Source organism: Lissotriton helveticus, chromosome 3_1, assembly GCF_964261635.1.
Source record: "Lissotriton helveticus chromosome 3_1, aLisHel1.1, whole genome shotgun sequence".
Classification (NCBI taxonomy): Eukaryota; Metazoa; Chordata; class Amphibia; order Caudata; family Salamandridae; genus Lissotriton; species Lissotriton helveticus.
In genome coordinates this window covers 1231854397-1231882041 of record NC_136061.1, presented here as the reverse complement: position 1 = coordinate 1231882041, position 27645 = coordinate 1231854397, and positions in this window count along the sequence as shown.

Here is a 27645-nt window from a genome sequence, read left to right as displayed (position 1 = left end):
TAGATACAACATTTTGGCCAAAAACCTTTGTAGATGGATGACCGGACTGAATATAAGCCTCTGTCGTTATGGAACCTTGACCTGAAACACTCTTTGCAGGTGGATGCACCAATCAATCAATCAGGGGTTGGTAAAGTGCAACTACTCGCCGGTGAGGGTCTCAAGGCGCTGGGATGCATTGAGCAATGATTATCTGGGCACCTGACTTACCATGAGGTGGGAGTCCAGTGCTATGAAGCAAGAGGGACCACACATGTCCCGTCCTGTTCACAAAAGTTGGATGTCACTGAAAAGCAGTGCATCTGCACGTCCTCTGCGAGAACCCCGCAAAGGCTTTCAAACCCACACAGTCCCACTTCTGCCTCATACAAATTAAGAGCCCTTAATTAGCACTGTCAAATGCAAACAGGTGAAGTTCTCTAGGAAAACGTCAAAAGGGGACCCTCGACGAAACAAGCTGCAGGAACAATGGCCCACAATAAGCTACCTACCATGTCTGCATCACATTAACAAGCCTAATCTATTTCCATACAATGAAAGTAATTGATTTACATCAAGAGACAAGTACACAGGACTAATTCAAGCAAATATCACCTTGAAGCCATTGTTCATGATGGAACACCACCGACAGGAAGACTTTCACCACGGGCGCCGTGGCTCCAATCCCAGCAGCTTCAATTAACTTTTTTTTCTCCAGAGTTTTATATAGTGCAAACTTGACCCAAAGGTATGAGAGCGCTTTACATGAGCACCAGTTGTGTCTCACAATGACACATACATTTTTTTTTTAGACACGTGGGGGTATAATATTAAGGACCGGTGTTAAAATTAGCGCCGTTTTATCGGCAGGAAACTGCCGATAAAACAGCGATAATGGGCTTGATAATACGCCCTTGTTAATTCCCATGGAAGCCCATGTTAACATCAGAACATGGGCTTCTATGGGAATTAAAAATACACAAACTCATCAAAGGTGTACAAGCACTGGCACACTCATGAGTGATGAAAAACTGCCCTCACTCACACACAATGTGTGTGACATGCTTCATCATCGGGTCTGCTGCGACGCCCGGGCGTAGCCACACTCCCGGCGGAGCATAGGATGGGGAACAAAGAAATACAAAAACAACGTGCAACACAAAGCTGAAAGTAACAACAGTGTTCACAGACAAAGATCAACAACTCAAGACTGAGTACAGTGATAGACAAACAATATGCAGTAGGGAATAGTTAAAACTGGCTCCTGGATACCAAATTCTGCTTTATTAGTAGGTTCCAAGGTCAGGATTAAAAAGTGAATGGATGGTAGCGCTATAGTAGAGTATTAGGACCCACTAGCGCCCCTCCTTTACTGCTGTAGTCAACATGTTTTGACCTATATTAGCCCTTAATTGATGGGTCACCTAGGTCTTCTTCAGGACGTCTTACTGTCCCAGTCTTATACAATATCCCCCTTACCTAAGTTAGGTGTTAAAAGGGGTATAGGTCACTCTTGCCCATCAGTATTAGGCTATGTGGAGGGAATTCCGCCAACACGGTGACATAACGAAACTATTGAAACCAATCACTTGACCTGGCGCATGGAGGGAGGAGTCCCAGAGAACACAACAGTTCCGTCGGGAAGCTCCTGCACCAGTCGTGCCCCTTTCTAGTGCGCACTAGAAAGGGGCACAACTGGTGCAGGAGCTTCCCGACTGAACTGTTGTGTTCTCTGGGACTCCTCCCTCCATGCGCCAGGTCAAGTGATTGGTTTCAATAGACTCGTTAATCTCACCGTCTTGGCGGAATTCCCTCCACATGGCCTAATACTGATGGGCAAGAGTGACCTATACAACTTTTAACACCTAACTAAGGTAAGGGGGATATCGTATAAGACTGGGACAGTAAGACGTCCTGAAGAAGACCTAGGTGACCCATCAATTAAGGGCTAATATAGGTCGAAACATGTTGACTAGAGCAGTAAAGGAGGGGCGCTAGTGGGTCCTAATACTCTACTATAGCGCTACCATCCATTCACTTTTTAATCCTGACCTTGGAACCTACTAATAAAGCAGAATTTGGTATCCAGGAGCCAGTTTTAACTATTCCCTACTGCATATTGTTTGTCTATCACTGTACTCAGTCTTGAGATGTTGATCTTTGTCTGTGAACACTGTTGTCACTTTCAGCTTTGTGTTGCACGTTGTTTTTGTATTTCTTTGTTTCCTCTCCCTATGCTCTGCCCAGAGTGTGGCTACGCCCGGGCGTCGCAGCAGACCCGATGATGAAGCATGTCACACACATTGTGTGTGAGTGAGGGCAGTTTTTCATCACTCATGAGTGGGCCAGTGCTTGTACACTTTTGATGAGTTTGTGTATTTTTGTCTTCTCCACCACTCTTAGGTGTATACTATAGTGACGTAGGGGGTTCGGGGTGGTTGAACTACATTTAGACCCTCTCCCCTTCTGTGTGTGAGAATACTTCTATGGGAATTAACAAGGGCGTATTATCAAGCCCATTATCGCCGCTTTATCGGCAGTTTCCTGCCGATTAAACGGCGATAATTTTAAAACCGGTCCTTGATAATATGCCCCGTGGCGATTAAGCGAATTGCCCAGAATCCCAGGATGTTGAGCATTGTTGCCAAGACTTGAACACGGTTCCCAAATTGGAGGTTGACTGCCCTAGACATTAGGCTGCATCCTCTCCCCATTGCTTTAAGTATCTAGGAAGCTCAGTCCAGACCAGCCTATGAACATCATGGTTGCAGAGACATTTTAAGGCATGGGTACTCACAAATATTTTCACTGGGGCCGAAAAGTTTGGTCTATGATGTGACCGAGGATGGCACAGATGCCAGCAGTGGCGGTCGGGGGGGAGTAACTTGGAGGAAAGGTGGGTGTAGGGTAAATGAAGTTTATAAATCTAGTGGCTGAAATGCACAATGAGAAACCAGGACAGCTGGGATTAATCCTGGCTTCCCCACAATTGTTTTATTTAACTTTCCCTCCTTTTTGCAAACAGTTTTCTGTGATTGATGTAATGAAGTGTAATGTTGTTCATGTATAGTAATAGCACAGGCCGCCAAACGAGTGCACATAACAACTGACTTACCTCTTATTTTAGTATTGGCATTATTGCAAGGGTGGGGAATTAATGTTGCTAAATTCATGTCTGAAAACTATCCCTTAAAAAAAAGAATTCTCAATGTACTGACATAATCTGATGTGCTCAAGTAGAACGGTTCTGCATGCTAATGAAACACAATTTTGATGAGACTTTGTCATATTTTTTCCCTTTTGCTGCAATATGTCATAAAGGTGTTGCTAAACTTAAGTGGTGCAGGACTCCCTAGTTACTTTTTTCTTTAACATCAATTAACATTTAAATAAATACTTACCTGTTTATTTAAAAAAAAAGTAAGGTTCAGTGCTGAGTCAAAAAGCAGCCCAGTGCTGCAGTAGACAAGGGGTGGCATGTAAAGGTCAGGAGGGATGCATGCGCCCCCTGTGCCGTATTTCAGTATCAATATTTTAAGGCATGGTCAAAGTGGGCAGTTGCCCAGAGGCCCCAACTTCGAAGGGGTCTCTTGGAAAAGGGAACTTTCTCACTATTTGACATCTGTCTATTTTATTTTGTCATATAAGTTGCTCTGGCTACCTTTATTTCTGACTCTCTTTCGCTCTCTCTCTCTACCAAGTGTCATCGTAAGGATTTTTGGGGTCCCGTGCAAGATATATTTCAACAAAGTTTAACATATAGTTTGGTCTGCTTTGCACTATTTTGGGCCTGAATTAACTGGAAATGTATAATAAAATTCAAAGTTTTTCTGAAAAGAGGCCCCAAAGCCTGTCTTGCCAGGGGCACCCGAAACCTTTAAGATGACATTGCATTGTTGAATCCGAGGGCAGTTTAGGGGTTGCACGGGTGAGCGTAAATCACGCTTCCTTAGCTCATCCTACTTTCTAGGTACAGTTTCTCACTTTTGAGAGGCCTGCAAGCAAGTACAATGCTGTAGTGTAGATCAGTAATCAACAAAGAAACAGTTCCGAGAGGGTCCAAGGGATATATGGTTTAGAGACCAGTACCTGGTTATTATCCCCAGCTACTACTATATGTATAACACTAAAACACAGGGGGTCTACCAGCTTAATTATGTGGCTGCACTGTCAATCCGAGTTACCAGAATCTCGGAGTGTATGAATCACATAAAGACAGCATATTTCAATAGAAGGTGAACACTATGTGTATAGGAAAAACCAACACAGTACAGATCATTCACACATGGTTGACAAATCCAAAACATATAGCAATGGGTTACCATCAAATTGACTTAATGATCAGTCCTATCATCTGGCCAAACCCAGGTGCAAGTCAGGCTAGTCCCCTGATCATTGGGACATCAAGCGCCACACCATTTGTTGCTGGTAAAGGATTTGGTCCACCAACACAAATGAACAGTCAATGATGGCTGATTTTTGATGGTCAAGTGAATAACAGTGCAACAAAAAATAGTGACTTTAAAATAGGATGGAGTGTCCCCCTACTGACAACTTTATTCTGCGGCCGAAACACACCTCCTAATTAAAAACCTAGAACAGTGCAAGAGAGACAGTCAACAAATATCTGTCTTATAACGGGCCAACATGTTTCTGCCTAGCGGGCATTTAATCCCATGGCATTCGTCAGGGCCTCTGTTCTTTCAATAGTTGCACTTAGTAGTAATGAAACAAAAGAAACACCACCAAAGTGGAAGAAGTAAATAATATGGTTGAATACGGTACAACCTGTAACAACCGAAGACATTAGCCCTCCATGTCAATTGGAGAATACGATTTCTATGGAGGAAAATGTATAGTCGTTAATTGTAAACTTGCTGTGTCATTCACCTATACAATGTGTTTCACCACAAACAATTAAAAGAAAAATAATGTATTCATGCTCACCCTTCATGGTAGGGAAAAGGACCTCACCTCACCTGGACCTTGCTCAGGTTCTACGAGGCCCCGCACTACATAGATATAAGAAGTAAAACAGAAACAAAGCACCCTAAAGCGTAGTTTTACGGCCTATTAAAATGCCCAACATCATTCCTGTACATCAAATCCACCTATATCTAGAGACCAACATATGAGGAGACTCCAGTACTCAAACTCAGTGTGCCCAGCCTCAAAATCTCCCAGATCTCCCATCTAACACAGATTTGTACTCACAGAGGTTAATAGCATGTTCTTAGTGGGACTGGTAATAAGCTATAGACTCTATCAACAACATTCATTTTAGCTATATTATCCAAGCTTCTATTACTGTGACTCTTAATCAATATGGTTAGATGTGGACTCACCTATCCGTCGGTACCTCAAGCTCCCATCGGAGTCTTGGGGGAGGTATCGACCTGTAGATGATCCATTCTTTAGTAGTTTCTTCGGAGGTTATTGGTGTGGTAACCCTCCGCCTCAATTTCTAGAATTTCGAAAAGTCAGAGCAATTTTGTAATTCCCTGTTGCTTTTCCATGATTTCTTTGTGGTATCAAGCACAAGAACGTTAGTATTCACCCCGTTTTTTGTAAAATATACAGCGCACTCCTTTGCGCTCGAAATCGGGACTACTAGATGGTGTCATCCCATCCATTATTGTAGTTCATATATTGTAATTGCCATAAGTGATCCATAACTGTATGCCCTGGCAGTGGATCGGGGGCGCATTTCATGTTCCGGTTATTTCGCGGGCCATGCGCTGGTTATTTAATTGTGCCCATGTTCTTGTCTCCGAAGCAAAAGCGCTCTGGCTTGCGCTCGAAGTATCGCGAGACCCCTCGCTGTAGGGACAACACGTTCTAAAATACAAAGCGCTCTATCTTACGCTCGAAGTCTCGCGAGATCTCTTACAGTATGGACTACACAATGACATCAAATCGCCCATTCTGGTAGTTTCCTGATTATAACGATGTTGGCGAACAAAACTATGTGGCTCAAAGTTTTTCATATAGAGATTCTAAGTCACCTATCTTTGTCTCGAGAGGGAATAGTGTTTTTAAGTTTAAGTTTAATTAATATTCTAAGCCTAACAAGCAAAAAGGCTGTAGGGATTACTGGATGGTATCGTTATATCCATAATCCTAGTTCTTGCTCAATAAGTCTATCGGGTGTCACAGGCTAACAGTAGAAGAAAGCACAACCTCTTGCCCATATTGATGGTGCAGAATCCACTACTCCTGTCAAACACAGGCACATGTTTTGGTATAAAGGGTCATATTTGTAGGCTCTGTGTTAATCGTGGTGGTACATAACCCCTCTACCTAGGCCATCTATGTGGTAGTAAACAAGTGCCCCCCCAACATATGTAGTTGTATTCATTTCTATGTTGCCTAACACTGATATGTGGTGTTGAAATGTATGTCTAAGTTCATGTAAAAAGGGGCGTAACCTAAGTTCGTGCTGGGGTACACTGAACCCCAGATTGGATCTCTATAACAGGGTCCAGGGAATATCATAGTTCAATCCAATAGTATCAGTCTGGAGCTTATAAATCCATTTTTGTTCCTTTAAGAAAAGGTAACTCGACACATCACTTATATGCCCAGGTATAAACGGCTTTTCCAGAACAGTCCATTGGAAGTCAGTTTCATGATGTTGTTTCTCCAAGAAATGTCTTGTGAGTTTCGTGAGGGACTTCTTGCAGCGAAAAGAGCTCTTATGCTCTATCATTCTTGTGCGGACTTTTCGGGTTGTCATGCCCACATATCGGATGGAGCAGGTGCATGTCCACATATAGATGAGATTATTGCTATTGCAATTACTGAAGTTGCCCTGTACCCAAGGTCTATTCGTGCCTATGTCTATCTCACTTGAATGTTTTGTCTGGGGGCAAACGGAGCAGATACCACAAGGGTGGTGCCCAACCACAGGAGGGAGATTCCATAGGGTTTCACCAATTTTCCTATTGGTTTCTTTAGGGCGTGTATGCACAAGCCAATCCCGAATGCTACTAGCCCGTTTGAACGCAAATAAGGGCTGCGCTATCTTTTCCTTGCTGTGATTGAGAAGGCGCCAATGTCTTCTCACAATTTTCTGGATAGCATTGCTCCTAGTGTTGAAAGTACTCACAAAAGTGAGTCTTTCTAAAGGAGGTTTTGGAGTGGGAGGTTCAAGTAGGGCTTCTCTGTTGTTGTTCATTGCTCTTTTCCTTGACCTCTTAATCAATGAACTTGGATAGTGTCTCTCCTTCAGTTGTGTGCACAGGTTTCTGGCATGTACGTCGAAATCATCCTTACTAGAGCAGTTCCTACGAACTCGTAAGAACTGCCCATAGGGTAAATTTTGGCGTAGGGCCTTAGGGTGATAGCTCTCATAGAGGAGCAGAGAATTACGCACCATGGGTTTCCTGTACAGCTCACTCTGCAGACCTGCAGATGTAGCATAGATAGACAAATCCAAGAAGGCAATCCTTTCTTTGTGCGCCTCCATCGTGAATTTGAGATAGTGGTTTCTGCTGTTCAGCCACAGATGGAATTCTTTGACCGAGTCAATGGTGCCTCTCCACACCACCAACACGTCGTCGATATAACGCTTCCACCACCTAATCGAGGTGTGGAAGGGGTTGGTGGGAGTCAGTACGTGTTGTTGCTCGAACTGATGTACGTATAGGTTCGCCAGGCTCTGCGCAAAAAGGCTGCCCATAGTAGTACCAGATATCTGGAGTCTCCTCATATGTTGGTCTCTAGATATAGGTGGATTTGATGTACAGGAATGATGTTGGGCATTTTAATAGGCTGTGTAACTACGCTTTATGGTGCTCTGTTTCTGTTTTACTTCTTAAATCTATGTAGTGCGGGGCCTTGTAGAACTTGAGCAAGGTCCAGGTGAGGTGAGGTCCTTTTCCCTACCATGAAGGGTGAGCATGAATACATTATTTTTCTTTTAATTGTTTGTGGTGAAACACATTGTATAGGTGAATGACACAGCAAGTTTACAATTAACGACTATACATTTTCCTCCATAGAAATCGTATTCTCCAATTGACATGGAGGGCTAATGTCTTCGGTTGCTACAGGTTGTACCGTATTCAACCATATTATTTACTTCTTCCACTTTGGTGGTGGTGGTGTTTCTTTTGTTTCATTACTACTAAGTGCAACTATTGAAAGAACAGAGGCCCTGACGAATGCCATGGGATTAAATGCCCGCTAGGCAGAAACATGTTGGCCCGTTTGAGACAGATATTTGTTGACTGTCTCTCTTGCACTGTTCTAGGTTTTTAATTAGGAGGTGTGTTTCGGCCGCAGAATAAAGTTATCAGTAGGGGGACACTCCATCCTATTTTAAAGTCACTATTTTTTGTTGCACTGTTATTCACTTGACCATCAAAAATCAGCCATCATTGACTGTTCGCTTGTGTTGGTGGACCAAATCCTTTACCAGCAACAAATGGTGTGGCGCTTGATGTCCCAATGATCAGGGGACTAGCCTGACTTGCACCTGGGTTTGGCCAGATGATAGGACTGATCATTAAGTCAATTTGATAGTAACCCATTGCTATATGTTTTGGATTTGTCAACCATGTGTGAATGATCTGTACTGTGTTGGTTTTTCCTATACACATAGTGTTCACCTTCTATTGAAATATGCTGTCTTTATGTGATTCATACACTCCGAGATTCTGGTAACTCGGATTGACAGTGCAGCCACATAATTAAGCTGGTAGACCCCCTGTGTTTTAGTGTTATACACGTAGTGTAGATCAGACCTGCTGAGAAGACTCCATTTTAAGCACACAACCTTCCTCTTCCACAAATCTGCCCTGCTTGGGTGTGATTTAAACAAGGGTTTTTACGAGCTGGGCACAGTCCCCATTAAAAGCAGTGCCTTGAGAGCACATGGTTTGTCTGCTAGTGGTCACATAGCTACAAGGTTTTCAGAGGGGGATTCTAATTGGAGAAAGGTACAGTGCTTAATATGAGCCAGTGGTTTCCTGTGCTCGGTACCGGCACTTAACTGTCAACACTAACGCTTGTGACAGTCTGCCACAAGGTGGTGCTGTCAAGCTAATTTAGAGATGACCACAACAACAGTCAATTATTAATTTAATATACATTAAAAATAACTATTACCTGCAGCCCAAGCCATTTATATAGCTTCGAGGGCCTGGAATAGTCTAAATTGTCACACTGATAAGAGTGTGATGGATATTTGTTATGTTGTTGCTATCACTGGCAGCGGGGCTGGGGCAGTGTGTGATGCAAGCTGCAGTGACCTCTTGACGAGAGCCCTGGCACTTATTTGTTTACAAATTAAGCACTGAAGAATTTAGTATCCACCCATGGTGGATGCACATTCTCTCATGTCACCATGGAGATGTGGATTCTGCTACCACCCACCTCTGGTGGGAGCACTACCGCAGAGGTGTGGATCCTGTTACTGAGTACTGTATAATTCAGACTCAGTCTAGTCTCAATATATTGCGCTGACTGTCCTTCTAGCCACAAGTGTGCTTGATTTTCAGTTTTTCATCTTTCCATATGTATAAAGTTTACAGAAACCTCTTTGGAGGCAGAGGGAGTGGAGACGTTTTTGTCTACAAATAAGATATGTTTTCAGGAGACTGGAAAAATCTCCCAAAAAATCCTTCAGTGTTCGGTACAACTGAAAGTAACACTTTTAAAAACAAGAGTGGCATTGCCTACAACCAGCCGTGGAGGGAGTTGCAGTGGGGCAGAGAGGCGGGGCGGGGGTGGGGGGCAGGATGGGGGGTATTAAAATCCGACATAAGGATAATTGGAGGTAAGTAAACAATTTAATTAATAAAACAAATTTCGTAGCGCGCGCTGCATCGCATTTTGTGATGCAGGGCACGCTACGAAATTCGTTTTATTAATTAAATTGTTACTTACCTCCAATTATCCATATGCCGGTTTTTAGCGCCCCCCCACCCTGCCCCTCCCCCACCCCGCCTCTCTGCCCCACCGCAACTCCCTCCACAGGCCGCTGCTGCCTACAGCACTGCATCGATATTTCTCAGCAAACAGAGCAATAATGGCTGCCATTGAGAGTGCCATAGCCCATGAGTAACATTGTTTGCACACTGAATACTAATGTCCAGCACACAGCAGTGGAGTGACACAGCCCAGCACGCAGGGTGGCATTTTACGAATAACTGACCAATATGTAATGGGATTATCTCTTCCTTCTTCTGATGGTCATGATCATAAAGCAGCAGTATTGGGGAGACGTGTGACGTACAACCGTCAACCTCTGTACTGGGTTGAAGGAGATGGGTGTAGATTCTTTTTTATTTGTGGTTTTACATAGCGCAAAGTCAACCCGAAGGTATTGGAGCACTTTACATGAGCACCACTTTTGCCACAAAAGAACACTTTTGGTAGGCAACTGGGAGATTTAGGCCCTAATTAGGATGTCAGTCGGAATTGCCTCCAACTTAGGCGCACAACTCCCATAGGGCTAAAAGGGCTTCAAAGTGTGTGTCAGCCCAGGCTGAGACAGCTTCCCGAGCACACACACAGACAGTTTTTGAGCTGCTGTAGGCTGGCTAGTCTGGCGCCCGTCTTATTGCAGCTGCACCCGAGTACTTCACAGATCATTAAAAGACCATTTACTTGTTAACGAAGCTTTGTTGTTTTTTCACTCCTTATTAGAGCCCCTGCATCTCCACTCTGCCTATTGCTGGAAGAATTAGCCACCCCCCGAAATTTGTAGTGTCCCCCACCCAAATTTGGCTCTAGTTGCACCTCTGATCCAACCGACATCCCTGCAGTTTCGGGACTGGCCGACCTTAGGTCTGCAGTCCAAAACCGCAATTGCGATGCAACCGCACCAGGCTCCCATTTCCCTATGGGAGCTTGTACAGCGGATGGAAAACGGCTGCCGCAAAACCTCCCGTAGAGAAATGGGAGTCACTGTAAATCCCTGAACCTTGTGGCAGGCACCTCAAATGCAGGGATTTACAGAGGGGCACCATAGATGCTCCCTCAGACCCAACCGGTAGCTGCAGAAGAATGGGAACCCTGCTAGGGCCCCCAAAGTTGCTTTCCGACAGGTTTTCCATGTCAGAAAGCCTGAAATGGAAAGCCTGTTGGAAACCAACATCATAATCCCGACATTGGAAACGCCGACCCTAAGGGATTATGTGCGGATTCCAACTGGCTGACGGGCTCCTTGAGCCTGTCGGAAGCCAGCCGGATTGACCGTCCGGTTTGACTGGCAACCGCCATAATTGTAATACTGATAAGTAACTGTGACTACAGGGAATTTTTTTCAATGTACTCAGTTCAACAATGAAAACATATAAAAATGTTTTAAGTCCCAGTCGGTAACTTACAATTGAACAATCAATAATTCAATTGGTTCATTTATGGCACAATGAATCTGCCAAAGATACTCTTGGAAATGGGTGTGAATTTGTCAAAATACTAACTTTTATGATGAAAACAAGAAAGGGTACAAAAGACTAGAACAAAACACAATGACAGAGGTTTACAGATGATACGCAATGACTAATACCTCAGAGACATTAGTGTGAACATCTATTCCAAACATATGTAAACACAGAAAATAAACCTGATCAATACAGAAATCAATTCCTTTAGGAAAAAAAATCACTGAGGAAATAGATGAGTTTGTTGGTAAAAATTCACACCCGTTTCCAATAGTATCTTTGGCAGATTTATTGTGATATAAATGAACCAATTGAATTATTGATTGTTCAATTTTAAGTTACCGGCTGGGACTTACAAACATTGTTGTATGTTTTAATTGTTGAACTGAGTACATTGAAAGAAATCCCTTGTAGGCACCGTTACTTATCAGTAGATATATTATCCAAGCCTACAAGGGTGAATTGGGTTTCCCACTTTTTCTTGTTATATAATTGTAATACGGAGGTTGGAATTCAAACCAAGGATGATGGTCGGTAAGCTTCGAAGACAGGTCGGTGGCTTACCGACCGACATCCTAGTTAGGGCCTAAGTGATTTGCTCAGAATCACAGGATGTTGAGCCAATGCCGAGGCTCGAACCTGGATACCCAGCTCCAATGTTGGCAGCTCTGGCCATTAGGCCACATCCCCTCCTCTTCTTATTACTGAGAGTCCAGACACGATACCCTCAACTCATCAGACACCCTGGTGTCATTGCACACCACATGTACATTATAGCTTCCAGAAATCTTATGTAATACGCAAAGCTGAAATAGAGGCAAATGCCATTTCACATTGTCAGAAAATGGCCTCCAATGGACAAGCTAATATTAACACTGATGTCATTGGTTAATATCACTATGGAATGCATTATAGAGGCTAATTAAGACATAGACATATTTAAAATAAAAAATAAAACACAATGAATGCATCAGAAGCAACAGGTACATTTATTAAGCGTGCTCAAGAACCTTTATATCAAATGTGGGCCACGGGTGAAGCAGTGCTTAATTTGAGCCAGTGGTTTCTGGTGCTGAGCACTGGACCTTAATTGTCAACACCGGCACTTCGACTAACAGTGCTACCATGTGGTAGACTGCCCTAATTTAGAGATCTGTAACTGCAACAAATGATGGATGGAATGCCAAATGATTTAAACATTCTCCCCCAGTCAAGAGATCTGGGTTAAATCCATCGTTTTTTGCCCACTACGCCACCCCAGTTTGGACCCAGCCATATGCAGATTAGTCTTGACGCTGTGTCTCATGGGAATAGTCTAGACCGAACTGCCAAGCCAGGTCCTCCCTGGACTGGAAACAAGCATCCTGGGACCATGTTTTGTGGTATGTCACCCTTCATCAGCCAGGCTAGCTTGAATCAAGTGGCATAGTGAGCAAGGGACCCACATCTGGGCGAAAAGAGTAACTGCAACACATGATGGACAAAATGCTGAATGATTCAAAGATTCTCCCCCAGTAAAGAGATCTGGGTTAAATCCATAGTTTTTGAATTTTTCACCCCGAGTGGGACGGGTATGCCCAGGCGTGGATCCCGTGCTCTCCATGCCACTGGAGTCAAGCTATCCTGACTGATGAGGGGTGAAACCCCGAAACCGTTCCTAGGATGCTTGTTTCCAGTCCAGGGAGGACGTGGCCTGGCAGTTCGGGCTGGACTGTTCGCTTTGGGTACAGGGTCAAGACTGATTTGCATATGGATGGGTTCAAACTGGAATGGCATTGTGAGCAAAAAACGATGGACTTAGGCCCAGATCTTTGTACTGGGGTGAATGTATGACATTGTTCTGTATTCTGTCCATCAATTGTTGTTTTTGCACTAATTTAGAGATCAGCACAACAACATTTGTTTATTAATTCAATATAAATAAAAAATTACCAATACCTGTGGCACAAGCCATTTTATAGTATTTGGGGGCTAGAATAGTCTGAATTGTAATACTACTAGGTGTGTGGTGGTTAGTAGGTGTGCTGGTACTACTATTGGCAGCGCTGGTAGGAGCAAAGAGTGGTGAAAGCTGCAGTGGCCTTCTGGCGTGAGCCCTGGCACTTATTATTTTTCCAATTAAGCACTGAAGTGGAAGTAGCCCCTTCCGGCAAGACGCACGAGTCAGGGTTTGGAGGCGCCCTTGAGCTGGGATGGAAGGTTACACTAAAGAGCCGGCTTTATATTTCTCTTTGGTCATTTCATTGTAAACGTGAGTGAAATCGACTAATAAAAGTATTCGGACATAAAATAATAGCAGCGTCGACATTCTTCAAAAAATGAAACCGCCTCGCTCTTGCTTTATCCTTTCGCCTTGGAATTGTTCCGCTGTCCGTCGTTCTATTTTTTTTTCTTTTTTCATTCATTATAATACCTGTTAAAAAATTGATCGTTAGCTTGCGATCTGTGAAGCCAAGAAGTGGGCGTTACCCGTCGACGAATTTGCATACTCACCGCTCTTGCCTGTGCTTTGATTCCAGAATGATAGACCGAATGCAACTTTTAGGCTTTGTCGATTTTTATGAAAAATCTTTTTAATCAACTTCCAGCTCTTTGTGCCCCATTATCGCAACATAGTGTCAAGGATTCTAAAAATCCAGAGAAACTGGGGCACTTTAGGACGTCTGTGTCACTCACGAGTCACGATAAAGTCTTAATGGAATGCCTTTGAAGTCTGCTTTGCATAAAGCGAGCGAATGAAGGGATGAGCAATGCGATCTTCTCCCGAAAGCCTCTACCAAGCCAATCCAGAAAGGTAGCCCAGGAAGTGTCTTGACCAGTCACAGCGGCCCTTACAGAAGTGTACCCCAGAGCAGCATACAACACTCTGGAAATACCAGGAGCACGGAAAGGACGTATAACTGAACAAAGTTGTACAATCTGTTGACGTTGTCAGTACTATAGTGTATCTGTCTTCCAGCTGAAGTTGGTATTGGTTTAGGGAATATGATCCTGAAATCGCTATATTTAAGTGGGTTTTCCTCCTGAGTAGAGGTGGCCGAGCCATCAAATTAACAGGGGGAGCTAGATAGAGCCGAGTCATGGGTCTGGCTTGGCTCTAAATGCCAGAGCTGACACCTGAAAATGATTCAATGTAAATTATGCAACGGATTTCATGGAAACTGTTCCTGCTCCCATCCAGGCAATAATGCTACTGGTGAACTACAGGGCAAGTCAGTGGTCGTGCACTGTAAGGAACCCTTCTCAAGCAGCAACCATAATTCTTCTCAGGAGGGAGTCACAAGCAAACCCTAAAGTAATCTGTGCCGAACTGTCAGGTAGCTTGGCACAGAGCAGTCAGGTTCAACTCAGAGGTAATGTGTAAAGTATTTGTGCTATGCATCAAACAGTGACACAGGGAAAGCACGTTACAAACGGATTCCATGTCAGATTAGAAAGATGGAGCAATTTTAAATAAACAAAGCGAGATCAAAACAACAAAAATCAAATCAGTAGAACCAGAGATATGTGGGTATAAAGATTTCAGAGGGAATAGCCTCAAAAAGCACAAAGTGACAACTCTGGATATCTGGTCACGCCGAACCAGGACAAGGTCACAAGCTCAGGCCAAACGCGATGGAGTGCGAGCCGGCTACAGAGACCCAGTTAGGGCCACTCAACAAAGTACCTTAGTTCCTGGTTGCAAAGCTTTGTGAGGTTTACAGGTGACTAGGAACAGGAAGGAGATGGTCCGACTCAATTATGGGACCACTATCACGAAATGAAATAATAATGTCACACGTTGGATATCACTTCCGCTGTCCCTGGCGGGTCGTGCCTCTCTAATCAAAATGATCGTGCTTCCACAGTTTTTATATTTATTCTTGAACATACCCTACCATCCTGGGTCCTACTTTTTCAAAACTTTACGAACGGAATTGATTAGGTTACTGTGGGGGAGGGGAACAGCCTTGGCTTAACTGGAGGACTTTGACTGAGCCATATAACCAAGGTGGGTTTGACATACCGGATTTTGAGATCTATTACTTGAGCGCCCATGCCCAGTATGCCTATTACTGGATACACTCGATATATGCCGCAGGTGGCCACGAAGGACAGGCTCGCGGACCCCGTGCCGCTGAATGGCATTCTACAGGGGCCTAGACGGGCGCGTGGGACACCTCACACCATGGTCACGTGCACAGTAGATGCCTGGCATCATATAACGGACATACTCTCTTAGCCCATCCTCTACTCTTCCCGGCTGCCCTTGACGTATCACCCGGATATATCTCTGCTACAAGAAAAGGGATCTAGGAATTTATGCAAGCGTATTCATGTCACTGTGTGGGGAGACCTATTTCATAAGGGCAAGTTTCGGTCCTCAGAGCACATCTTTCAGGGGATACTGCCCTCCCCACTGGACGTATTTCTGTACGTGCGTTTAAGGCAAGGGATGAAGGCCATCCTCCCGGATTTCCCAAGTGAGCCTGCAAACCTCGGCCCACTACACAACATGCTGGGATCCACGGACGGGAAGCACTTAGTGTCCCATTTATACAAAAGCATCCGTGATCAACAGGAAAATGTCCCGGGCCCTGCGCGCACACATTGGGCAGAGGAGCTAGGGTCCGAGATAACAGATGAGCAGTGGTAATATTGTTGTACACAAACATCACAAATATCGGCTAGTTGCAGACTGCGGGTTATACATTTTAAGTTCCTGCAACGATTGTATTACACCCCTGTAAAAAAATACCGTTTCCACCTCCAGGATCATGACAGATGCGATAGGTGTGGTAGAGAGTGGGCGGGTTTTATACATCTCGCGTGGGAGTGCCTAGCGGTGCAGGAGTTCTGGAGCCAAGTGTATACAGCGCTCAGGAAAATGGTCAACCTTACACTAGAGATGGATCCAATGATGGTCCTTCTCAGTTACACAGCACAGATTCCCAAACCCTATCGAAAATTCATAGCTATATCATTGCTACTTGCCAAACGGGGGAGGGCTCCTAAGTTTAAGGAGTGGTTAGCGGACATGTTGTATTGCCAGGATCAAATGACTACATATGTGGAACTATTCCCTAGGGCATCTAGACCGAAGGACATATGGGGGCAACTCCAGCGTTACTTACTTCAGAGTGGCTCGGATAAAACACTACTACACTACAACACTACCCACACTACTCCCACCCCTACACTACCCTAAACCACTACTACACTACAACACTACCCACACTACTCCCACCCCTACACTACCCTAAAACACTACAACACAACAGTGAACACTAAAACACTACACTCCACAAACACTACTATACTACACTAAAACAGTACACTACCATAAACCCTAAAACACTACACTACACAAACACTACTACACTACCCTAATCCCTAAAACAGTACACAACACTACTACACTACCCTAAAACACTACACAGACACTACTATATCAGACTAAACCCTAAAACACTACACTCCCCTAAACACTAAAACACTACACTACACAACCACTACAATACTACCCTAAACCTTAAAACACTACACTACACAAACACTACGACTCTACACTAAAACACTACACTACCCTAAACCCTAAAACACTACACTACACAAACACTACTACACTACCCTAAACCCTAAAACACTACACTACACAAACACTACAACACTACCTAAACCCTAAACACTACACTACACAAACACTACAACACTACCCTAAACCCTAAAACACTACACTACACAAACACTACTACACTACCCTAAACCCTAAAACACTACACTACCCTAAACCCTAAAACACCACACTACAGAAACACTACTACACTACCCTAAACCCTAAAACACTACAATACCCTAAACCCTAAAACACCAAACTACAGAAACACTACTACACTACCCTAAACCCTAAAACACTACACTACACAAACACTACTACACTACCCTAAAACATAAATCACTACACACACTACTACACTACCCTAAATCACTACACTACATAAACACTACTACACTACCCTAACCCCTAAACCAATACACTACCCTAAATCCTAAAACACTACACTACACAAACACTACTACACTACCCTAAACCCTAAAACACTACACTACCCTAAATCCTAAAACACTACACTACACAAACACTACTACACTACCCTAAACCCTAAAACACTACACTACCCTAAACCCTAAAACACTACACTACCCTAAACCCTAAAACTCTACACTATACAAACACTACTACACTACCCTAAAACCTAAATCACTACACAAACACTACTACACTACCCCAAAACCTAAATCAGTACACTACATAAACTCTACTACACTACCCTAAACCCTAATACACCACACTAAACAAACTCTACAACATTACACTACACTACCAAAAAAACACTAAAACGTTATAAAAAAAACACACAACACAAACATTACAACACTACTTTTACACTACCCCAAACCCTACAAAAGTAATCCCCACCCCAAGCTCAAACCCCCTTACCTCTTTCCTCTCCACCGTCGCCGTCTCTGCTCCCGGTTCCTGCATCCTCCTTCCTGCTTGGTGCACGTCGTTGTGAGGAAACAGCCTAAGTTTCCTCACAACGACATGGATAGCCGCAGCCATTACTCATTACATTGCATGCATTGTAAAAGCGCATGCGATGTAAAAGCAACGCGTAGTAAAAGCCGTGTTGTAATGACTGTTCCCGTGGTGGTTTCGATGCAGCTTTGGGGTCGATGAGGAGTCCTTGGTGTCTGGAGAACCCTTGCAGCAGAGGAGATGCATTGGTTACACTTGGGATTGCGCCACAAAGCAGAGATGCTCAAAAACAACGAACAAGGGCTTTGACTCACCAACAGTAAAGCAGAGTCTAATATTCAAATTAACAACAAAGGGTGCCAATACTGAGTCTGATTTTCAAAACAGACCTAATTATATTCCCAGCTAATAAACACTCAATTATTAGCCAAAGATTGAAAATACTCCATCATTATTTATTTCTTTTTACGAAAAACTTTTTTCAAAAACACAACCACAATAAACGAATAATCAAAAAGGAAGAAAGAATTTCGTGGGAATAGAACAGATACTCTATACAATAGACGATTAGAACATATATTCTATCACCCTCACTCAGACATCATACGTGAACCAGACATACTTACACTGTCTTCTACTCACAATGTACCAAACATATAACACAATAGACAACATGAAAAGCAAAAAAGGTCAATGATTAAATCCATAGACTATTTACAAAAAACATAAAAGAAAGACTGTTTTTGAAATACTTAATACAAAACAGTTTAGAAATTGCAAATATATACAATTTTTGACAACAAGCCAGACAGATAAGGTCGACGCGTTTCGAATCGGACCCTTTGTCCGATTCTCATCAGGACCAGACAGAAGATCTGCAAAAGCAAAACAATTGTCCTTTAGTATTGCTGGAACTATTTAAGTAGTGGAGAAAACAGCGACCAGACCACACATGCAGAGCTCCCTACCTGAGTGGTGCAGAGATTAAAGATGTTAATTCTCAAAGAAGGGGAAAGGTATCTGTGGACACAAATTGACCCAAGATTAGTTGACACGATTAGCGTTTTTGTCGTTTTGAGAGTGTAAAAAACACAACCCAATGTACCTGTACACGGTTTGTGTGAGAGCGTGTCTCCTGGTAAAATTATTTTGGGGACTGCTACAAATCGCCGTAGAAGTGGAGTCGACGTGGCTGAAATACAAACAGAATCGAGCCGCTTATAACGGACATTGTTCTCAACGAGTTTCAGCATGGCTCTACTCGAGCGTGTGTAACCGTACCAACATTTACCTGAGATTAAGCCAGTCGGGGGTTGTGTTCAATCCTTTGCATATTCACAGCAGAGCTGACGGCGGCAAAGCGGTCCGCAGCGATCCGTCACAGGCTACAACAATAATAGATAGCCTGGTTTAGTTTATGACGCGCGGGAGCGGCAAAACGGAATGTAGCATGCCTCCGCGCTGGGGAAAATACCTTAGTCGGGACTGTAAGGCTGCACAATCCGGGACGCCAATCTGTACGCACCGGGATTCAGGAGTACAAGATCCATGGAACGTCTGGTGGTAATAACAGAGAAGGCCATTGGTTGCTCATGGTCATGTGGTGGCGCAGAGAATTATGGGTGACGTAGTTTTTCATAAACTGGAATGCGCAGACAACGGGGGCAGACATCATGTATTGGGCATGTCTCAGAAAACACGGGAAACCTCTGAAAGCTCGTTTAAACCATTGGTGACTGTGTTAAATCGAAGAATCAGAGTTGCCTCACGTTGACTTAATTTTGTTTCCAAATCACCTCCTCTGGTGTCCATTTCCATTTTAAATAGTACAGTCCATTCTATATCAAAGTCAGTGTGACCTTCTGCCGTCCAGTGATTAACTAGAGGTGCATTAGCCACGGCTCTTCTGACTCTGGATTTGTGTTGGCAAATCCGCTGGCGGATTTCTTGTGATGTTTTTCCCACATACAGCTTCTTGGTTTTGCAATTTGTCAATGCTGAATGTTTCCAGGATATGTTATTATAAGAGAAAACATCCCCCTCAATTGTTTTGTCACAACAGACGCAGGTGCCACACTTGTGGTGCCCACGAACGGGCTGTAAGCCAAGCATGCTTCTAAGTGTGGGGGATTCCTGTTTGGGTAATGCAGCACGCACTAGAAAATTTGCAATACTCTTTTCTTTTTTGAAAGCAAAAAGAGGTGGTTGTTCTAGACTGCTTTCAAGGTTCTTAACTAAGTGCCAGTTCTGATTCACGATTTTCTTAAGTTGGTTGGCATGCGGGCAGAAGGTGGTCACGCAGACTATCCTTTCGAGATGATGTTTTTCTTTTTTCTCCAAGAGGGCTTCACGAGGGGTCCACCAAGCTCTACGCATTGCATTTTTTAGGAGTTTCCTTGGGTACCCACGTGCCATGAGGCATTCCATCAGATTTTGGGCATGGTCAAAGTATTCATCTTTGAACGTTCAATTGCGCCTAATTCGTAAAAATTGGCCAAATGGCAGATTTTGACGGAGGTTGCGCGGATGGTTGCTTGTATAATGTAGAGCCCGATTACGGTCTGTTTCTTTCCTAAATAAAGTAGTGGGCAACGACCCTTCTGATGAATATACTTTGACATCCAAAAAAGTGATTTGATGTTTGTTATAATTGATGGTAAATTGGATGTCCGTGGTACGTCTATTAAGCCAACCAAGAAAATCATTTAGTTGTTCCTCACAGCCACTCCAAATGAAAAAAGCATCGTCATTATAGCGCATGAAATGGCTGATGCGTGGCGAGAATGGATTATTGTCCAAAATGAATTTTGCCTCAAACAGGCCCATGAATAATACGGCCAATTCTGGTGCAAAAGGGCAGCCCATGGCCACCCCTTTGATTTGATAGAAAAAATCAGGGCCAAACATGAAGAAGTTTTTTTGCAATGCTAGTTTGGCCAGGGAAACAATAAAATCTGTAGGTACCCTCACTGGCTGCTCTCTTGTGTTTAGGAAATAGGTGAGGACCTCAAGTGCTTCTTCTTGAGGAATCTGAGTGTATAAAGCAATCACATCCATTGTGACCAACAGCTGAGTGGATGGATCAAATGTAATATTGGCCAGTCTGTTAATGAACGCAGTGGTGTCCTGTAGATGTGCAGGGACTAGTGAGATAAGTGGCTTAAGGAAAAAGTCTATGTACTTAGACACTGGTTCCCAAAGTGACTCACAACCCGAAATAATGGGTCTACCAGGCGGCTTTGTTTCATTTTTATGGATTTTTGGTAATGCATAGAAAATTGGTATACGAGGCCTCTTGTTCTGCAGAAAGGATGATTCTTTTGGGCCAAGGAGGCCTTGTTCCAGTCCTAGTTGTATGATGTTGAAAAGTTGTCCTTGTAGGTCAACTGTTGGGTCGCTTCTGATTTTTCTATAGCAATCCGTGTTATCCAATTGGCTCATCACTTCTGCTTTATATTTATCCGTTTGCCAAACCACTACTGCTCCTCCTTTGTCAGCTTGCTTTATTATTAACAATGGGTCATTCTTTAAGGAGAACAGGGCGTCTTTCTGATCCTTAGGTAGATTCAATTTGACATATTGTTTTTTTGACTCCATTTGAGTGATGGCGGATAATAAAGTTTTTTCAAAAGTTAAGATTTCTTTTGGTACTGTATTTCCCAATGGACAGAAATGTGATTTCTTACGTAGACCGTGTTTTCTGAGACATGCTCAATACATGATGTCTGCCCCCGTTGTCTGCGCATTCCAGTTTATGAAAAACTACGTCACCCATAATTCTCTGCGCCACCACATGACCATGAGCAACCAATGGCCTTCTCTGTTATTACCACCAGACGTTCCATGGATCTTGTACTCCTGAATCCCGGTGCGTACAGATTGGCGTCCCGGATTGTGCAGCCTTACAGTCCCGACTAAGGTATTTTCCCCAGCGCGGAGGCATGCTACAATCCGTTTTGCCGCTCCCGCGCCTCATAAACTAAACCAGGCTATCTATTATTGTTGTAGCCTGTGACGGATCGCTGCGGACCACTTTGCCGCCGTCAGCTCTGCTGTGAATATGCAAAGGATTGAACACAACCCCCGACTGGCTTAATCTCAGGTAAATGTTGGTACGGTTACACACGCTCGAGTAGAGCCATGCTGAAACTCGTTGAGAACAATGTCCGTTATAAGCGGCTCGATTCTGTTTGTATTTCAGCCACGTCGACTCCACTTCTACGGCGATTTGTAGCAGTCCCCAAAATAATTTTACCAGGAGACACGCTCTCACACACACCGTGTACAGGTACATTGGGTTGTGTTTTTTACACTCTCAAAACGACAAAAACGCTAATCGTGTCAACTAATCTTGGGTCAATTTGTGTCCACAGATACCTTTCCCCTTCTTTGAGAATTAACATCTTTAATCTCTGCACCACTCAGGTAGGGAGCTCTGCATGTGTGGTCTGGTCGCTGTTTTCTCCACTACTTAAATAGTTCCAGCAATACTAAAGGACAATTGTTTTGCTTTTGCAGATCTTCTGTCTGGTCCTGATGAGAATCGGACAAAGGGCCCGATTCGAAACGCGTCGACCTTATCTGTCTGGCTTGTTGTCAAAAATTGTATATATTTGCAATTTCTAAACTGTTTTGTATTAAGTATTTCAAAAACAGTCTTTCTTTTATGTTTTTTGTAAATAGTCTATGGATTTAATCATTGACCTTTTTTGCTTTTCATGTTGTCTATTGTGTTATATGTTTGGTACATTGTGAGTAGAAGAGAGTGTAAGTATGTCTGGTTCACGTATGATGTCTGAGTGAGGGTGATAGAATATATGTTCTAATCGTCTATTGTATAGAGTATCTGTCCTATCCCCACGAAATTCTTTCTTCCTTTTTGATTATTCGTTTATACATATATATACATAAAGTTGTTTATTGTGGTTGTGTTTTTGAAAAAAGTTTTTCGGAAAAAGAAATAAATAATGATGGAGTATTTTCAATCTTTGGCTAATAATTGAGTGTTTATTAGCTGGGAATATAATTAGGTCTGTTTTGAAAATCAGACTCAGTATTGGCACCCTTTGTTGTTAATTTGAACAAAGCAGAGATGCGTCAGTTATGCTAAGTCCACCGAAGGGCTGGCCAAGCAGCTTTAGGCCCATTTCCAAGTGTCCAGGACTGGGGTGGCACCACTTGGCAGGAAATGACTCACAGATGGCAGAGTCCAGGTGCTGGGTTCAAGGTTGTTGGAGCCTTCTGTCCCTGAGCTCTAGTCAGGAGGTCAGCCAATTATCCCTTGGAGTCACTTTGGCGTCCTCTGTTCAACAGATGCAGGTCCAGTCCTTCTCACCCAGGCAAAATGATAACAGGCAGTAGGTCACCACAGCAAGGCAGCAGTTTCTTCTGAGCAGCAGTCCAGCAGAGTAGCAGTCATTTCGGTAGCACAGCAATCCTTCTTTCTGGCAGAGTATCCACAGGTCCAGAAGTGTATTGAAGAGTTGGTGTCTGAGGTCCAATATTTATACCTGGTGCCCTTCCTCTGGAAAGTGGGAGACGCTTCGAGATGTTTCCCTTTGATGCCTTCCCTGTCCTTGCTCCAGACTAACTACAGGGAGAATGCAGCCCTTTGCGTAGAGACAGGACACAGCCTTTTCAAGTGCCCAGCTCCGCCCTCCCATCCTGCCAGTGATGGCCCATCCAGGCACACCTAAGCTCTCTATTGTGTGCGGCTGTCTAGGAGGAATACACAAAGCCCAACTGGCAGCTACTCCTATTCATGTGACCCAAGGACAGGATGCAAGCACTAACTGGCTAATGCAGGAAAACACCAACATTCTCAAAGTGGCATTTTTCAAAATTGCTATTTAAAATCCGACTTTACTATAAGAGAGGATTTTTCATAAGAATTCCAAAGACACCAAACATGACCTGGGCAACTGCTCCCACTTTGAAATTATTGCTTATTAAATGTACCAAGGTCACCCCAATGTTATCCTATGGCAGAGGTAGGCCTTGCAGTAGTGATGAATGAATTGAAGAGTTTTTCACTACCAGGGCATTCAAAACCTAAAAGTACATGTCCTACTTTATAAATAGACTTCACCCTACCTTCTGGGGTGTCCAGGACTTACCGTAGGGGTGAATTATAAGTATTAACAGCTGCAGCCCGTCCTCATAGGCTCCGTGGTACACCCCTCAACTTTTGGCCACAATATCTGTCAGGCTGAGCAAATGTCAGACTGACAGACACTCTTTTTTTCAGGTCAGGCAGTGAGGAGCTAGACATGCGCTAAATGTGCAAGCTCCTGCCTAAGCTGAAATTTGGTGGGTTGAAAAGGTCATAGCTCCAGTGGATGTGACAACTTCAGCCTGGCAGAGCACCTCGAGGGGCTCCCTCTCCTGATGAGTGAGAGGGTTATTGATTGCCTCGGACCTGGACATTTCAGTTCTAAGTCCTGAAGTGCCCGAGGCCGAATATCAATCGCTGACACCTCATCACAGAGTGGGGTGGGGTCAGCAATCTCAAAGACCAGTGTTTCCCAAACTGGGGTCCGCGGACCCACAGGGGTCCGTAACACATTCCCAGGGGGTCCATAGGCAGCAGTTTTAAAAGCACAGAAAAGTTTCTTGTAGAATTAGCAGCTTTCCAGTAACAATAAAAGTGTCAAGATAATGGCAGGGGAGAGCGAGGAGAGTTTTGTTCAGTGGCAGCTGTGACTTAACTAATATAGCAGAGAGGGTTAATGTGCCTACTGCATAGGTTTGTGGTTACTGCTTTTGTCACAGAGATTCTTTCGTTACTGTGCACTTCATAAGTGACAATCGTAATCTAGCAGAGGGACCTATAAACTGTCATCAAAGAGCTGCTTGCAAACTGGATGGTACTAGTTAGTAACTTATGTTTTTCCCAGTTATTCATTATCCTGATGCTGCTAAAAAGATTTGTTTGGGTGGAAATACATTTTTAATGTTAAAGTCAGTGCTAGCCACTGTGTTATGTTCTGAATCCTGAGTGTGTGCTTTTCCAGACCAAGCACTCTTTAAAAATGCCTACCAGTATGAATGGCATGTCAATACTGCACCTTGTAGTCCCCTTTACCTCATGTAACATTTTCTATACACTGATTTACATGTATGATTCAATGTCTCTATATGTGTGTGATGTAAGGTGCTCTGACATCCTACAATGGGATGAGATATGCTATAAAACAAATGAAATGCATGTGAGAGAGGGGCTATTCCTTCAATATAAAATACTAAGGGCCAGATGTACGATCCGTTTTTATATGTGCGAACGGGTTCGCGAACCCGTTTGCAAAAACCAATTGGGCCATGTACATAGCCTATTTCGCAAGTCGCAATTTGTTTGCAACTCGCTAAATAGGTTTTGCAACTTGCTATTTGGAAGGGGCATTCCCTTCCAAATAGCGAGTCTCAAAACCATGTACAAATGTTTTGCTGTCGCAAAACACTCGCAATTACCACCTACTTCAAGTAGATGGTAATGCATTCGCAAATGAGAAGGGGTCCCCAGGGGACCCCTTCCCCTTTGAAAATGCTTGCAAAATAATTTTTTAAGGGCAGGCAGGGGGCCCAGGGACCTCTGCCTGCCCTTAAAAAATTTACTGAAAACGTTTTTTATTTTTTATTTTTTAAATGCATGGTAACCGGGCTGCATTTTTTTAAAAACTGCTTTATTTAAAACAGTCCCGGACATGGTGGCCTGCTGAGCCCAGCAGGCCACCATCCCTGGGAGGGCTGGTATTCACAATGGGCTCACAAATTGCGAGAGGCTCATTAATATTAATGAGCCTCGCAATTTGCGACCCCATTGGGAATCCCAAACAGTGTTAAACACGCTGTTGTACATTTCATTTAGCGACTCGCAATTTGCCACTCACAACGTGTCGCCAATTGCGAGGTGCTAAATGAAATGGTCGTACATCTGGCTCCAAAATCCTTAGTACTTTGAGTATTTGTTTTGTGTGCACACGTGTGTTTTTTTCGAATTACTGTTTTAATATTTGAAATTTAACTCATGCAAATTGCTTGGGGGTCCCCAGCTTCCAGTGGTGACTCAATGGGGGTCCTCAGGAGTAAAAAGTTTGGGAACCACTGTCATAGACCACATCCCACTCTGTGATGAGTGAAGGAAGGCAACTGTTCCAACCCTTTTGCAGAGTCAGAGATGCACAGGTAAGTAGGATTTTAATTTTTAGTGTTTGATGCGTCATGAATATTTAGGAGTCAGTCTTGTGATTGGATGTGCGTGTGTGCGTGCATGTGTGAATGCATAAGTGAGTGTGAGTGCGTTTGTGTACTTGTGTGGTAAAAGTGCGGACCACCACTGCCAGCTGATATTACACAGCTACAATAAACAATTAAAGAAATATGGCTTTTGTAGTTTCTCTGTGTTTCGCCATATAGACATAGAATTTTTGCTTGCAATGGCCAGCAAGCGTTCACAGATTTGTGCTAAATTGTCAGTTGAACCCTCGGCTGGTTTTGTGGCTGGGAAGCCAGGCACGTTCTGAAGCGGAGCTGTGAAATATGCCAGTTCGATATGTTGGTAAAGGTAAGGTTGCTAGAAGGTGAGTCAAAGAACGAAAATCACACATTTTATTTAATTAAATTCAACCTACTTTTATTAACTTCCAAATCTTAAGTTCCTTCTGAACCTGAGCAGACTGGTCTGATATGTTAAGTTTAATGGTTATTTCTTCCAGACATTGGCTAGCTGTAGAGCAAAGGTTCTGCCATCCTGATACATTTTTTATCTTGTGGTTCTGTAGGAGGAAAGCAGAGGAGGGTATTAGTGGTCTAGGGGGAGAGTACCATGAAAATAAATTCTGAGTAAAAGAAGGGCACAGCCATGTAAACTTTAATGCAAATACAGAGCCTTCTTAAGAGAAGGAGCTTTTCAAATGGGGTCCAATTCAAAGTGTGCTGGTGGTTTGAAATTGGGGGGGGGGGTTTAGTGGTGCAGGGCCCAGCTCACAGGCCCATGTGGCGGTAACACCTCGCAGCAGGTCCCCTCTCTTTCCTGTCCCAGCTCTGTCTGACTCTCTGGTGGCACATGCCCCTTACTTATACCCTCCTCCCAGGCAGTGCCAGAACCTTCTAGAATGTTGGCAAAGCTGGCCTAAACTGGCTCAAGGGGAGGGGTTGAGCACCCTGGGTGCCAGGCTTTCCCTCCAAAACATAGGGGTGACTGGGTACCTAACGACTAGACTGCTAACCTCCTGCAGTCAGGTGGCACACACATAGCCTGGGCATCCATTTTAAAAACACAGCATTTCACCAGGGTACATTTTACAATGGGGGAAATTTACAAGTGCTCACACCATTGCATGACATTACATATTAACAAGGTGTCCCACACCACACATGGCCTATACAGGTTTATTCCCATGGGGGAGACATTTCAAATTAGGGGGGCAAAAAGCGAAAAAGTTTTGGGGAAAGGCCAAGTCCAACAGTGACAAATGATGCAGAGCGGTCGAGAGAGAAAATGGCTGCTTCTCCCACCTGATCCAGTATCATGCAAAGTTGACTTTGGACTACAATTAATGCTACCTCTGTGCCACGAAAGTCCACGATGGGGATAAGGAAGAAGTTAGCAGGATTAAATTGAGAACCACACATCTGACCTAGCCATTTGCCATCCTGACAGGAACCCCACTTTCTCATTTGCTCCCTTCTACTCCATCCTCCACTCTCCTGCTAGTCCACTAAGTACAACACTTCAAACAAGTCAACACCCATCCT